The 15457-nt window shown below is 42.9% G+C and overlaps 1 long non-coding RNA gene across 1 annotated transcript in view; it reads left to right on the top strand.

Moving 5' to 3' along the window:
- The first annotated feature begins 818 nt into the window (after positions 1-818).
- Positions 819-15457, top strand: part of LOC311515125 — a 29801-nt gene continuing 15162 nt past the window's right edge. Inside the window, exons 1-2 of the long non-coding RNA XR_014710056.1 lie at positions 819-914; positions 11684-11736. This is a non-coding gene — a long non-coding RNA (uncharacterized lncRNA). The remainder of the gene's footprint in view (positions 915-11683; positions 11737-15457) is intronic.

Raw genomic sequence — 15457 nt, forward strand, 5'->3', positions numbered from 1 at the left:
ATGCTTATGTGTGTGCTTAACTTTAAGGATATATGCAGTCCCATTGATTTCACTGGGATTATTTATGTGTTTAAAGTTAAGCATGTGTACAAGCAGTTGTAAAATTGGGGCTTGTAACACAGAGGGTAGATAGCTTTCTTATCTTTATGAATATTATTTGTAGTCTTGAAAGACTTAGATTTTTATCGGTAAATGTCGGTAAACACTGATTTCACCATACACACACAAACAAATGAACAAATATTTCCATTGATAATAATTAAAATTTACAGATAGCCAAAGTAAGAAAAATGCTGCTTGATTTAAGGTTATTTGTTTTGTGTAGTTGGACATGTTATGTTGACAATTTATGTTTTAACAGTTAAAAAGCTTTAATTTTTTTAATCTTAAATCTATTGTTATTAAATAATTTTCTGTTCTCCCTGTTGCTGACTCCCCCCGCTCACCATTTCCCACAACTGTGAACATTTAAATAAATAAAAAAAAATGGCTTAAACCCCATAATTCTGCACAGCTGTGAACATTTACATAGATAAAAATCAGGAAAAAATGCTTTAAAATAAACATCAATATCCATCAAAATTATATATACAAAAATCGAATTCTGCCAAGCCTAATTATTTGTTACTGCATTACCGGCTATGTGAATAGCCAAGAGTTAATTCTTGCAAGGACTGGGCGCAGTTAGGCCTGGAAAGCAGTCAGTGATTTCAGAAAAGTCCCCTTGTCAGCAAGACAATACACTAAAATAAAGAGCTTTTGTTCTGATAAAAGTAGCCAGACAAAGACAGAGAAGAGACTTTGGAACAGACAGAAAGGGAGCCTGGAGAGATGCAAGTTGATCCTCAGACTCAGAAGGGGTATGTGGCATAAACTAAAGCCTGCTTAAACTAGCAAGGACAGGCTAAAATTAGGTAAGACAGACTGAATTTACGCTTTCATTGTGTTAACCCAGTTTCTCTCTGCTTGTTAAATTTCTATGAACCAATAAATCATGCTCGCTTTTGAAGATGCTGTGCTGAATCAATGCATGTCATACTGGTCACAAATGTAAGCATTCTTTGATGCTTACACAAGTTCCCAGAGAGACTGACCCAAATCCAGTTGGGGAGGCTGAGGTGTATACGCTTCGCCAAACAGTGGCAGTGCAACCCAGAGTACCAGTCAAAGAGGGGTTGAACCGTGGGGTTCCCCTCTTAAGAGAGGTGAAGGGAACAAAGCCTGTCACCTGAGGGGAGCACTCAACAAAGACTACAAAGGGGTTTAAAGCAAGGCTCGCCCTGTAACCATAGCAAGGACTACCTGTGCTATTAATCCCATTGAAATCAACAGGACTAAATGTGTAGTTAATTACTACTCAGCGTGAGTAGGGGGATCAGAAACTGGTCAGATGTTTTTAAGCTACCCTTCTGTGATTGCCACTCTGTGTTTCCTTGTTTTTTTTTCTATATTCACTGAGATTTTATTTTTAATTCAAGCCCACGAATGTATTCTTCTTTTTTTTTTTTTTAGTAAAGTCATATAAATGCTTATAGGGCATGAAATGTATTATTACAGAATGAAGAAGAAAGGAAAAAAATGACATTGCTCTCACCAGGGCCAGTTATATCTAAATCCACAACACAATCTTGACTTTGACTTGTTTCTTGACTTTAGCAAAGCTTTTGACACGGTCTCCCACAGTATTCTTGTCAGCAAGTTAAGAAAGTATGGGCTGGATGAATGCACTACAAGGTGGGTAGAAAGCTGGCAAGATTGTCGGGCTCAACGGGTAGTGATCAATGGCTCCATATCTAGTTGGCAGCCGGTATCAAGTGGAGTACCCCAAGGGTTGGTCCTGGGGCCGGTTTTGTTCAATATCTTCATAAATGATCTGGAGGATGGTGTAGATTGCACTCTCAGCAAATTTGCGGATGATACTAAACTGCGAGGAGCGGTAGATACGCTGGAGGGGAGGGATAGGATACAGAAAGACCTAGACAAATTGGAGGATTGGGCCAAAAGAAATCTGATGAGGTTCAATAAGGATAAGTGCAGGGTCCTGCACTTAGGATGGAAGAACCCAATGCACAGCTACAGACTAGGGACCAAATGGCTAGGCAGCAGTTCTGCGGAAAAGGACCTAGGGGTGACAGTGGACGAGAAGCTGGATATGAGTCAGCAGTGTGCCCTTGTTGCCAAGAAGGCCAATGGCATTTTGGGATGTATAAGTAGGGGCATAGCGAGCAGATCGAGAGACGTGATCGTTCCCCTCTATTCGACATTGGTGAGGCCTCATCTGGAGTACTGTGTCCAGTTTTGGGCCCCACACTTCAAGAAGGATGTGGATAAATTGGAGAGAGTCCAGCGAAGGGCAACAAAAATGATTAGGGGACTGAAACACATGAGTTATGAGGAGAGGCTGAGGGAGCTGGGATTGTTTAGCCTGCAGAAGAGAAGAATGAGGGGGGATTTGATAGCTGCTTTCAACTACCTGAAAGGGGGTTCCAAAGAGGATGGCTCTAGACTGTTCTCAATGGTAGCAGATGACAGAACGAGGAGTAATGGTCTCAAGTTGCAGTGGGGGAGGTTTAGATTAGATATTAGGAAAAACTTTTTCACTAAGAGGGTGGTGAAACACTGGAATGCGTTACCTAGGGAGGTGGTAGAATCTCCTTCCTTAGAGGTTTTTAAGGTCAGGCTTGACAAAGCCCTGGCTGGGATGATTTAACTGGGAATTGGTCCTGCTTTGAGCAGGGGGTTGGACTAGATGACCTTCTGGGGTCCCTTCCAACCCTGATATTCTATGATTCTATGATTCTATGAATCTCATGCTGATACATAAAGTCCACCAGATCTGCAAAAGATTGCTGTAAACACAAGGAAAAACAAAACTAGAGAAAATGTACCTCATCTAACCCACATAGTGTACATGATACTGACCAGGCAAGGGCCCAGATTTTTAAAGGTATTTCAGTGTTGCTGTGCTCAGTAGTCCTTTGACTGTCACTGACTCACTGTCACCTACCACCCCACGCTGGAACATGTAGAGGGGAGCATCAAAAAATTACAACCCGTACTCAATGTAATCTTTCCTGAACCTTCTGTTCTGGCCTTCAAATAACCCCCCAACCTCTTCAAGCTCATCCTCAGAAGCAAGCTCCCCACAGGCCAGGACATACCAACTCAAAGCGGCATCAGACCCTGCCAGAACAACATGCAAGCTGTATACATCACAATGATGGTGGAGCTCAGATTGTGTCCAAAACATTGGCTGCAAGAATGATGAGAAGGAGAGCCATAAACCAAGACTATTTCTCTTGCTATCTCCCCTTTACAATGTTCACAGAGGGTGAAATTCACTCCTGTGCAGAGGGCTAGCAAAGCCTATAATGAGCAGGTCCTCAAGGAATCCATTTTGAAGCACTTGGAGGAGAGGAAGGTGATCAGGAACAGTCAACATGGACTCAACAAGGGCAAGTCATGCCTGACCAACCTGATTGCCTTCTATGATGAAATAACTGGCTCTGTAGATACGGGGAAAGCGGTGGACATGATATACCTTGACTTAAGCAAAGCTTTTGAAATGGTCTCCCATAGTATTCTTCCAACAAGTTAAAGAAGTATGGATTGGACGAATAGACTATAACGTGGACAGAAAGCTGGCTAGATTGTCGGGCTCAATGGGTAGTGATCACCGGCTCAATGTCTAGTTGGCAGCTGGTATCAAGCGGAGTGCCCCAGGGGTCGGTCCTGGGGGCAGTTTTGTTGAACATCTTCATTAATGATCTGGCTGATGGGATGGATTGCACCCTCAGCAAATTCGCAGATGACACTAAGCTGGGGGGGAGAGGTAGATATGCTGGAGGGTAGGGATAGGGTCCAGAGTGACCTAGACAAATTGGAGGATTCGGCCAAAAGAAATCTGATGAGGTTCAACAAGGACAAGTGCAGAGTCCTGCACTTAGGGTGGAAGAATCCCATGCACCGCTACAGACTAGGGACTGAATGGCTAGGCAGCAGTTCTGCAGAAAAGGACCTAGGGGTTACAGTGGATGAGAAGCTGGATATGACTCAACAGTGTGCCCTTTTTGCCAAGAAGTCTAATGGCATATTGGGCTGCATTAGTAGGAGCGTTGTTAGCAGATTGAGGGAAGTGATTATTCCCCTCTGTTCGGCACTGGTGAGATCACATCTGGAGTATTGTGTCCAGTTTTTCCCCCCTCCCCACTACAGAAAGGATGTGAACAAATTAGAGAGAGAGCAGTGGAGGGCAACAAAAATTATTAGAGGGCTCGGGCACATGACTTATGAGGAGGGGCTGAGGGAACTGGGCTTATTTAGTCTGCAGAAGAGAAGAGTGAGGAGAGATTTGATAGCAGCCTTCAACTACCTGAAGGGGAGTTCCAAAGAGGATGGAGCTCGGCTGTTCTCAGTGGTGGCAGATGACAGTACAAGGAGCAATGGTCTCAAGTTGCAGTGGGGGAGGTCTAGGTTGGATATTAGGAAAAACTATTTCATCAGGAGGGTGGTGAAGCACTGAAATGGGTTACCTAGGGAGGTGGTGGAATTTCCATCCTTAGACGTTTTTAAGGCCTGTCTTGACAAAGCCCTGGCTGGGATGATTTAGTTGGTGTTGGTCCTGCTTTGACTAACATGGACTAGATGACCTCCTGAAATCTCTTCCAACCCTAATCTTCTATGATTCTGTGGGAGCATAGGGATCATACAGGCCTTCTGCACAGGGGTGAATTTTTCATAAGGTGAATATGACCAAGATTATGCACCTCTGTGCTCCTTTTCATTTTCAAAGGTTTCTTAGGAGACATTTTGAGGTGGGGATGGGCGTTGAAGGCAGTGGAATAACGTTATTTACTCTAAGTTTAAAACAAGATTAAATCTGCTGTCTAAATAAAACAAAAACAAATCCTAAAATGGGGTATTATGAGGTAACCTCATAGGGCCAGCTTGTGTAAATTGGTGCAACTCCAAGATCACTACAGAAATTTACACTGTTTGAGGAGCTCATCCTGCATCTCTTCCCCCCACAAGTCAACCCCCAAAACAATCAAATTAATATTTAACTCCCACCCATGCCTAGATAGGTAGGTAGGTAGATATTCTCTGACATTCAAAAGCTCAAGAGATAGGTTCCCAAATCAGAAATTTAGGTTCCACTCTCAAGACCAGATCCTCAGCTGGTACAATTGCCATAGCTCCATTGTCTGATGTCCCAGATGGCAAGGAAAGGCAGTGTTATGTGAATAGTCCCCACAGCAGCAATATTGGTACATTGTATTTGTATCTGAGAAAAATTATTTCATTTGTATTATTACTGAGAGCTGCATAGAAACAATTTACTGAGCATTCAGCATATGCTGTCTGGAGGAGTGACTCAGAAATTTCATTCCATTATTTTTGTAATGTTTGTTGCCTAAGCACTGCCCACCATTGATGTGTTTATGTGTATACATGGGTGAGTCTTTGTTACTATAGATAATGAGATACATATAACAGGATGCACCTGGGCTATCCATCATGGGATGAAATGATCTATGATACTGGAAGCCTAGGGCAGCTTTCTCTTTGGGAACAGCTAAATTAATTGCTTACATTAAAAGGACTACTTTTCATGTTTTATCACAGTGTATTTCCACTGGCCCATTTATAAATCTTACATTAAGAACTGTGGGCCAGATTCTCAGCTGATATATATTGGTGCAGCTCCCCTGTTTTGAAAGGAGCTAGGCTTTTAATAAAACTAATAACAACAAAATCATGATCCATTTGACCATTGTTATTTTTGCTCTTTATCGTGGATAAAAAACACATTCAGGATTGCTGCCACAATGTATGATTCACTATATTGAAATAAATCTGCCTCTTTGAATTTATGGGGAGGAGCAGAATGCTCAGTTTGATTAACCTAAAATTTGAAGGGTTTCAGTAAAGAACTGTAATTGCAGGTTAAGTACAGCAATGTGTGATTGCAGTACATTGCTGTATTGATCTCCTTAACCCATTAGATATGGAAGTTCAAATTCATGTACCAAGGTAACACATCTGAAATCCTAGTAATTTAGGAGTATTATGAATCCAGACTTAGCAGGGCAAGGTAAGGAGCAACTCAGATTTGCAATGGCTTCGCTGCACTGTAAAAAACTGGCTAGAGTCTATGCATCATTTCTATGTTTTTTAGGAAGTGATCCATGGCTAGAGAGTCTCTACATTTTCAGGATAGAGCAGTAGACAGTCATGTTCCCATACGAGAGGAAGGGTAAAATACTGTAACAAATCCATAGTCCCAAAGAACATCATGGTTGTCTCTAAGATGACCACTTGGCTGCTCTAACCATCATGACAGCAGTGGGGATAATCCTCAGATCTTCATGCTCCCAACGCATAGACTACATCTACCTCCTACCACCAGAAATAATGGAGATTTGTATATGATATAAGGACTGAGACACACAGCTGAATAGTAGTGATCCCATCCACTTGAAGGCATAGCACAGGTGCACACTAGTGGGGGCATTCAGGAGCCTGTCTGGTCCCCTGCCTAAGTTAGGGCACCGTCAGGGTATGTCCAACTTATGCTTTAGCTGCACCCTTTCCTCATGCACCCTCTGACAAACGAGAGTATCTCGAGCACATCCATATTGCAACTCCTTTAGGATGCTGGAGAGGTGTAAAGGAGCGCCAGTACAAAAAAGAATTGGGCCCAATGAGTTTTTAAATCAGTGACAACTTCGATATTTGTTTAAAAGTGTTCTCTAAGATCAGGGCTGTTGTTTCTTTGTGGATGTAATTGTATTAAAAGTGTCGTGCAGCCTTTTTGCGAGCTGGAATTTTGATATTATGTGTCATCTGGGCAAACCACTTATGAGAGCTGGTCCATAATTACAGCTTTCTAACATCACACAAGAACATTTCTCAGACCTACTAATTGTGCTGCCCTTTATGGTACATCTTATTGATTAAACATCTGTTAGTGTTTTGACGAAATGAGAATTCACTTGCAATGCAATGTGTCTGGTATATTAAATTCTGTTTAAGTGAGCCCTAACTACAAGTTTGAGCTACATGTATTGTATCTTCTTAACCATATCACGGCTTTTCCCCACTCTGTTTGTTATTCATGCTGTTTGTTGATGGTTGTACAGTGTTCCAATGTTTTCTTTAGAGAAAAGTAAAATTGTACTCCCCTAACTGTCTGCTGCATTAGACCAGATCTGGTGGCCAAATACATTTGAATGTCATAAAATAATAATTTAATACAGACCTTTACCTTTGTTTATATGTCATAATCCAACTAGACAGTAAATTTTACCCGTTTGGCCACCCAAGAGGCACTGATATATGACTCGCCTTAGTCATTTTATTTTTGGCATAAAGACTTTTTAATTAGAGATTCTTAATTGTGAAGAATTTCCTTTTTCAAGGGGGAAAAACGAGCTTGGAACGGTATCCCTCTCCTCCTCCTCTTCAGAATTCAAATTAAGACAAAAAAAAAAGATGCTGGAATGCTAGCAACCTTTGGGAAATTAAAGAGAAGTTCCAACAATGAGACGATGGGGAAACTGTACAGAGGGCTTCTCCTTCAGTTCATCGTACTTACTAAAAAAAAAAAAAAAAAAAAAAAGCTCTGCACTAAACAATAAACAACAGTTCACACAAATAAAGAGGAGCAGATGCTTTTACACTGCTACCCAATGTTATTTTCAACTGTCTGATTCCCCTTTCTTTATCTCATTTGCTGACTGATAAAATCTTGGCTATATTACAAATACTCAGTCCTGCTATATGACTTGTTTGTGTTTTGTGTATATTGACCAGTGAGGAGAAGAAATGCTAATACCTCTATGTTGTCACATCAAGACAACTTGGACAACCTTTTTATTTATTATTTATTCTTATTATGTTCAGATGGGTTTACAGAGGTGTGGGCACTGATCTGTATAGAGTTTCCAAACAAAATGAAGCAACCCCAACAAAGGTCCAAAATTAAATTACCTCTATCCACATTTTATCCCTCAGGTATTTGCTTTTAAACCTCCTCCCTTTACACTCCTTCAGTTTGAAAGCTACCGTATCTTATCTTAAGTTCTTGCTAGGAAGACAGATATTTGGGCCTGAACCAAAGCTCCTTGAAGTCAATGGGAGTCTTTCCATAGATTTCAGTGGGCTATAGGTCAGGTCCTTTTTTACTTAAAAGAGAAGAGCATTTGGAGGCATTTCAGCTCGACTTCTAAAAAAATACTGTCCTTGACAACCCAGCTCTAAAAACTGACCTGAAGAACCGCTACAGTATGGGCAGCAGCACTGAAAGCTTCTATGCTTCTCCCCACAAAGGACTTGATCCTACACTTGTTGAAATCAAAGGCAAAGATCCCATTGACTTTAGTGGTGCAGGACCAGGAGCTGGAGTCAAGGCAAGGAAGCTACCAGCTTCCATTTCAAAATCGCATTAGGCAGCTACTACAGCTACTCTGTAGGCACCTAAATACCTACAAAAATTTGCCCTCAAGTGCCTACATCCCATTCTGCAAAGACCAAGTACTGAGTGGGGCATGGAAGCTCATCTCCAGGGCTCAGAGAGTAGGAAAACTCCTATCGACTTCAATGAGACCAGGATTTCACCCTAGTAGTTCAGCCTCTATGCTTTATTCAATATTTGGCCTGTCTCTTGGCCAGGGTGGTGCTTTAAAATATTTTCTTCCCATTCGGGGTTTCCTATTCCATCCATTCTTGGGAGGTGCATATGTATGTGTGTTTGATCAAGGAGGAATCTCTCAAAGGCCAAATATGGCATTTTTATTTAAATTGTTTGCCTGTCATCTCATATAGAGACCTCTAAATATAGTATCTGTGTGCCTAAAGTGCATTAGCACGGGTGTGGGGACTGGACCAGATCAATGCTCAGGCGACAGAGAGGGTCAATGCTTATAATAAGTCTCCACCTGCAGCCTTTAGCTTCCATTGCATATTTAAAAAATCCTATTCATGAGGCACCCCTTCCTGCTCTAAGGGTAATGCATCCAGGCACTGGCCTGTGAAGTAAGCACATTCCTGTGACACAAATCTGGACGAGTGCTCCAAAAGTCAAGAACAAAAGACAAAAATCAGGGACAGTAAATGGAAAATTGGGTAAAAGAAGTCATAGAAAGATTTCAGTGTGAGCAATTTCAAATCAATCAGGCATTTTATAAAAAAGCTCAACTATTGCTCTAAAACCTGAAGTGATTTTCTGCTTTATAAATCTCCATCCTTAGTGATAGACTATGCCAGAATGTGGAGGGACCAAAAAGAATTTTAATACCAAGACAGCACTGTCTCAGAAAGTCAGAGACAGTGAGAGGCATGTGTGGGAGTCTCACAGCTGCCCTAAACTTCAAGTATACGGAAAAATGGTATTTATTTCTAGCAGTCTGATGGGTTTCTGCTGCCTCAATGTTCCCTGCTGAAATGTTTGCAAAGTTATGAGCCATATACAATATCTTTCCTTACTCTAATGCAGGTATTGCCCAGTTAATAACCTATGAACCAAATATCTCCCATAGAGTAGCTTGAAATTGCTTGCATCTTTAAATGTAGAGGTGCAGTTTCAAAAGAGGACAGCTCCAATTCCTCTAGGCACCTAAGCACAAGCTTAACTTCAAACACTTTGGGCAACAGCCTCCCTCTTGTACCAGAAGGGTAGCCACGTTAGTCTGTAGCCACCAAAACAATGAGGAGTCCGGTGGCACCTTAAAGACGAACAGATTTCTTTGGGCATAAGCTTTTGTGGGTAAAAAAAACCCATTTCTTCAGATGTATGGAGTGAAAATTACAGATACAGGCATAAATATACTGGCACATGAAGACAAGGGAGCTACCTTACAAGTAGAGGAGCAGTGTTGACAAGGCCAATTCAGTCAGGGCGGATGTGGTCCACTCCCAATAATTGATGAGGAGGTGTCAATACCAAGAGAGGGAAAATTGCTTTTGTAGTGAGTCAGCAACTCCCAGTCCCTATTCAAGCCCAAATTTATGGTGTTAAGTTTGCAAATGAATTGTAGCTCTGCAGTTTCTTTTTGAAGTCTGTTTTTGAAGTTTTTTTTTTTTTGTTGCAGGATGGCTACCTTTAAATCTGTTATTGAATGTCCAGGGAGATTGAAGTGTTCTCCTTTGGCTTTTGTATGTTACCATTCCTGATGTCTGATTTGTGTGCATTTATTCTTTTATGTAGAGACTGTCCAGTTTGGCCTCCCTCCTGCTCTGTCCCCATTACAAGAAGTAAAAGGGCCAGAGTGACATAAAAGGGCCTGTGACATAGTGGAAGAAGCAAGGAGACTTTGTAAAATGCTTTGTGAGTGTCCCCCCACCAGCGACCAAATTGGGAGGTAATTGTTTAGGACTGGATGATTAACCAGTTTACAAGGGGACTCAACTAACCAGCTGGGGACTGGAAAAGGGGAAGGCTGGAAGGGAGGGTGGGCAAAGCAGCTCAGGATCTCAGAGAGGTAAGACCTCTTCCCCGCCCCCCGCCCCCTCCCACCACTTCTTGTGCCCAGAAGGTATACTGAAGCTTGCGAAAAGCCTTATGGTGATGGGCTATGAAGCGTCATAAGACATTGTAAATAAAGTATATTGTGGTGGACTTATGTAGCAGTGTGTGAGGACTGCTTGCAAAGGGAAATCTAGGGTGAGGGAGCTCACGCTGTGACCCTAAAACTCCAATATCTGACTGGAGGAAGATTCCCTGGAAGCAAGAGCAAGAGGGGCATATGGGGGGTGGACTGCAGTACACAGTGGTGATTCTGGGCAGCCCGTAGGGCAACCCCAAGAAGCCATGGTAACTTAGGCAGGCCTCCAAGGGCTGTATAAGGGCCTATATACACAATGAGGTAACACATACTATGAGGGAGTGCTTTCTAAAGCAAACATGCTGTGCATTAACTGGTCCATGTATACTCTGGTGGTGCACACTAAATGTTCCCTGGTGGGCTTTAATGTATGTCACCAAGGTGACTTAAAGCTTCTTTCTCATCCCCACTCATACCCCCCACAACTCAGAGGCACAGCCCTAAATCTCACCCCTTGAGTTCATTTGCTTAAGGGAAGGGAGTATCTTTTGATTCTGTGTTTGTACAGTACCTAGCACAATGGGATCCGGGTCCATGACTAGGGCTACTTAGGCACTATGATGATACAAATAATACATAATAATAAGTGGCTTGCTGAATCAGGACCAAAGTAGGTTCCTGTGTACAATAACCCATCTTAAATCCAGAAGGAAGCTATCTAGATCAAGATACAGCATTGCATATTGAGACCTGCAATCTTCCCATGGAAAGCTCAACACTGAATATGAGGATAGCTGCAATTTACTCCTGTTTATGCAACCCCTCAGTTGCAGCTCTTAGATTTGTTGCAAGTTTCTACTGTAATCCTCAGTTTCTCAAAGTGCAGGTGCGTCTGCCCAAGTGGGAGAGAAAATGCATTTGAAAGGATGAATCCTGTTTTATGATGAAAGATGCTGACAAACCAGAAGGAGTTTAAATGTTGCCTTCAGAATTTGGCAAGCCTGTTTTGAAATTACAGCAGCTAATGCAATGGAGTGGGGACAATAACTCTGGACTGGAACTGGAAATGTAATTTTGTGTGGCAAAAATGCATTTTATAACCTCCTGTCTGAACATCCTTTTTGCTCTTTTTGTTTCAGGTAGTATGTACTGGAGACATGATGCACAACAATTAGGTTACAGCAGTCCAAAAGTAAGTAGTAATTGGTTATATGACAAAAAAGAACAGCTACAATACAAACAGAACATGATTATTATAGTATAAAGGACTTAGCATCTGTCACTACTGGCAAATATTATGGATGTACACAAGTTGCCCTCCTCAACTTCTTTGAGAAACTTCACTAAGGGCCTGATCATGGACAAACTCACTGTTATCCACACATTGATCCCAATGGAAGACCAGGACCGCATTGAGTTAATCTGACGTTCTTCAGCACAGAGTCTTTTCACGCAGTTACATTCTTCTATGGAAGAAGAGAGCAGCTGAGGCTAATTTCACTTTAGGCCAAGCAGACCTAAAACTCCATTTGAAAGGTGATAGGCCGGTATATTAATCAGTTCCACCATCCATGGAATTAAGATGGATGAATTATAGGGGACTTTGAGTCCAAGACGTGAGAAAGCACCAGGTGATCAAGGACATCTCTGTCCCCTTTGATTCATTAGACTTAGGACAACAAGGTCAGCTATGTTAAATTTAATCACTTCCTCTATGAGGCTTCCCAGAGGGTATGACAAATATGTTGGTCAATTTTTCATACCCTCTTTTAGATAATATATCACCCACAGCTTGAAAAGTTGATTCTTTCATTTTAAACATCTACTCCACTTATTGTTTTCACAGCAGCTGAGGAAAAGCTGTATTGTTTTATTAATGATGATGTGCCAAATTCATGGCAGGCTTCCACCCCCTTGCAATCTCACTGCAGCCAGAGGGATTGTACGGGGTGCATGACAGCTGAATTTGGGCTAGTGTTTTTATTGGAAATATAAAGTGAAACAATTACATTTAAATTGGATCAGGCAAAAGCCAAAATCCAGCATTTTCATCTGCTGCAGCTACAGTGTGCATGTCCCAAACAGACAGTGGGGCAATTACTTGTAAGATCTTTCGGGCAGAGATCATCTCTTTGTTATGCTTGAAAAGAACCTAGCATGATGGGATCCTGGCCCATGATTGGGGCTCTTAGTCCCTACCTCTAATAATAAAATATTAATACAAATAATAAAAAATAGTAATTAATACCATCAAGTCTTGCAAGTTATTTAACATTACAGGTGTGATGTCCACACATTCCTGCATTCAACTGCAGGCCAACTCAGAGATGCTTCACTAGCCAAATAAACATGTAGTTCCCACATTTGTGCACACAGTTGTGGTCACTCCATGTGCAAATTGCACATAGAGCTGCATGGACAATTGTTTGCATAACTGTCTGAAATGTCCGGACCTGGAAGTACAGATAGGTAAGTCTTATCTTGTGTGCAGTCATGTTAAAAATACAGGGTCAAATCCTGCCATTCACACTTATGCAAAACTGCAGCTGACTTGAATGGAATGTTTGCCTTGAGTAAAAGCTAAAGGATTCAGAGCCTGATCCAGCACCCACTTAAATCAATGGGAGTACTCTCACTGATCTCAAAAGGTCCCTTGGCACATAAATAATCATTACTGTACATAGATGAAAAAGAAGGGGATCAGATGAGCAAATTCTACAGTAATTGGTACTGCCCTCATTATGAAAGGCCTTACAGGAGTGTAAAATTGAAAACTATTGTGATAAAAATTCTTTGCATTTTGACACTTTGTGCAGTGAGACCAGTTAAGCAGTTTTCTTCCTTACCCAAACATTCCTTTTACTAGAGCTAGTCAATTGGTTATTCTATTTGAGTGTGGAATCTGTGTTCCACTTCTGGGGGCCCTTAATTGCCAATGTTCATTTTCCTTCAGAGCACTGAAGGAAACCATGGAATCAAAACTAAAGCTTAACTTTTGTCTTTCTTTTCTGACAAGTCAGTGGTTTACTGGCAGGTCAGTTGGAGACCTAATTTGTGTATACAGTTGCCTTCATAATTTGGGCAATGATGGATACAAATGCAGAACAGGCATTATGTAAGGGAAGCCAGACAGTGAACAGTTACAGCTGGGAAGCTGGCTTGCCTGACAAACAGGGCATTGGTCTGGGACTCAGGCAATTTGGATTCCAGTCATCACTCTGACAATGACTCCCTGTGCGACTTCAGGCACATCACTTATCTACTCTGTGCCTCGAGTCCCCAAAATAGGGGAAATTAGACCCATTTCTTAGAAAAGCTTTGAGATCTACAAATGAAGAGTGCTGTGTAAGTGTTAATTAAATATTACTCTTATAAATCCTCCATTGCCCAGGCAAAGGTCTTCCCAAGTGAAAACATATTCTAAGAAGAGGAGGCAAAACAAAACTGAGTGTTAAAGAACGTTTAGCTCTACTGCGAGGAGAATGTCTGCTCATGGCCTATATTTACCAAAGCCCCTGTGTGACAGGTGTCGGTCGGTCCTCTGAGCCCCTAGGGGCGATGGAGAGCTATGGTCTCTGTGGCAGGCCTCAGCCACACCTTCCGGGTGTTGGGGAATTAGTGGGGAAGGTGTGCCGGCCGGAGTCAGTAGCACGCCCCTCAGGCAGGGAAGCGCCGGGGTAGGGAAACGCAGGCCCACCCAACTCCACTGTGTTCCAGCCCAGGGTCCTGACAGTGGCGGGAGGCGAAAGTCCCACCGCTGGGTCAGCGGGGCCGTCCGCGCCCGCTGACCAAACACACCCACCCCACGGTGTAGTTCGGCCCCTGGGCTACTTCCTACCCGGTCTCTCAGGCGGGTCGCTCCAGTCCCTCCATCTCATCTGGGTATTCCGCTGCGGGCCACTCCCGCTCCCCCTCGGTATCGGACTCACGCTGGCCCAGGCTGCAGTCAGGCCCCTCCAGGTCCTCTGGGTATTCAGCGGCTGGCAGCCCTGGTTGCCTCAGGCCTTCCTCCCGGTCAGGCTCCTCCCTGCCCAGGGCTTCGCCTGGGTCAGCAGCAGGATCGTAAGGGAGCAGCCAGCAGCCTGTGTCTGTCTCCGTCCCTGGTGCTCTCTTCACTAGGCAGAGGGCCCCGCCCTTTGTACTTCCTGTCCCACCCTTCCCCTTCTGGGGATTGGCGGAAGCTTGGCCTGGCCCCGCCCACTCAGGCTGAAAGGGTGGCTCTTTACCCTCTGGTTCGGAGGGGAGTCACCCTGGCTCCCTACACCCTGACTTTAATACACCAAACCTATTTTGTGTTTTAGGTACACTCAATTTCTTTACAGGGTGGCACTATTAATCGTTCAGTGTGACACAGGTATTGCTATTCTGTCTCCAGGTAACAGACAACTGGATCTGCACTTGACATAACATGTTTTTTTAACTTGGACTATCATCCCTACTGATAGTGCCTCTGATAGTCAGAAATAATGTCCATACACCTGTTAGAATTATCGACTGACGGTTGAACATTTTGGCTTTTCTGCTAGGGTGTCCTTGGGCGTTGTTAAGATTGCGGTTAGAGGTTACTCCACGAGCAGCAAGAACAAATACAAAATGGACATTATCACTGACAGGAATAATGAAAAAGTGCTACTTATATACATGGGGCCTATGGGCCTAGTTTAGTTAAACTCAGCAAAGGCCAGGGTGAGGCTGAAGGGGGATGGCTCAAAGCTATTTTACCTCTTCCCTGATCCTGGACTAAAACGGGCCTACAATGTAGCTTCAGCAGCATAAAGGCTGCTCTAAATTCTTCCTGCTAGGACCATTCTTGAGGGATGACTCCAATAGCCAATGAATGCTGGAGCATGGTGCACTTTGGCCATACCCTTGAGTGCCCCTTTAGGGGTGGGGACCAGATGGCTTAGCACCAG

This window comes from Lepidochelys olivacea (assembly GCF_965140295.1).
Source record: "Lepidochelys olivacea isolate rLepOli2 genome assembly, chromosome: 1".
Taxonomy (NCBI): Eukaryota; Metazoa; Chordata; order Testudines; family Cheloniidae; genus Lepidochelys; species Lepidochelys olivacea.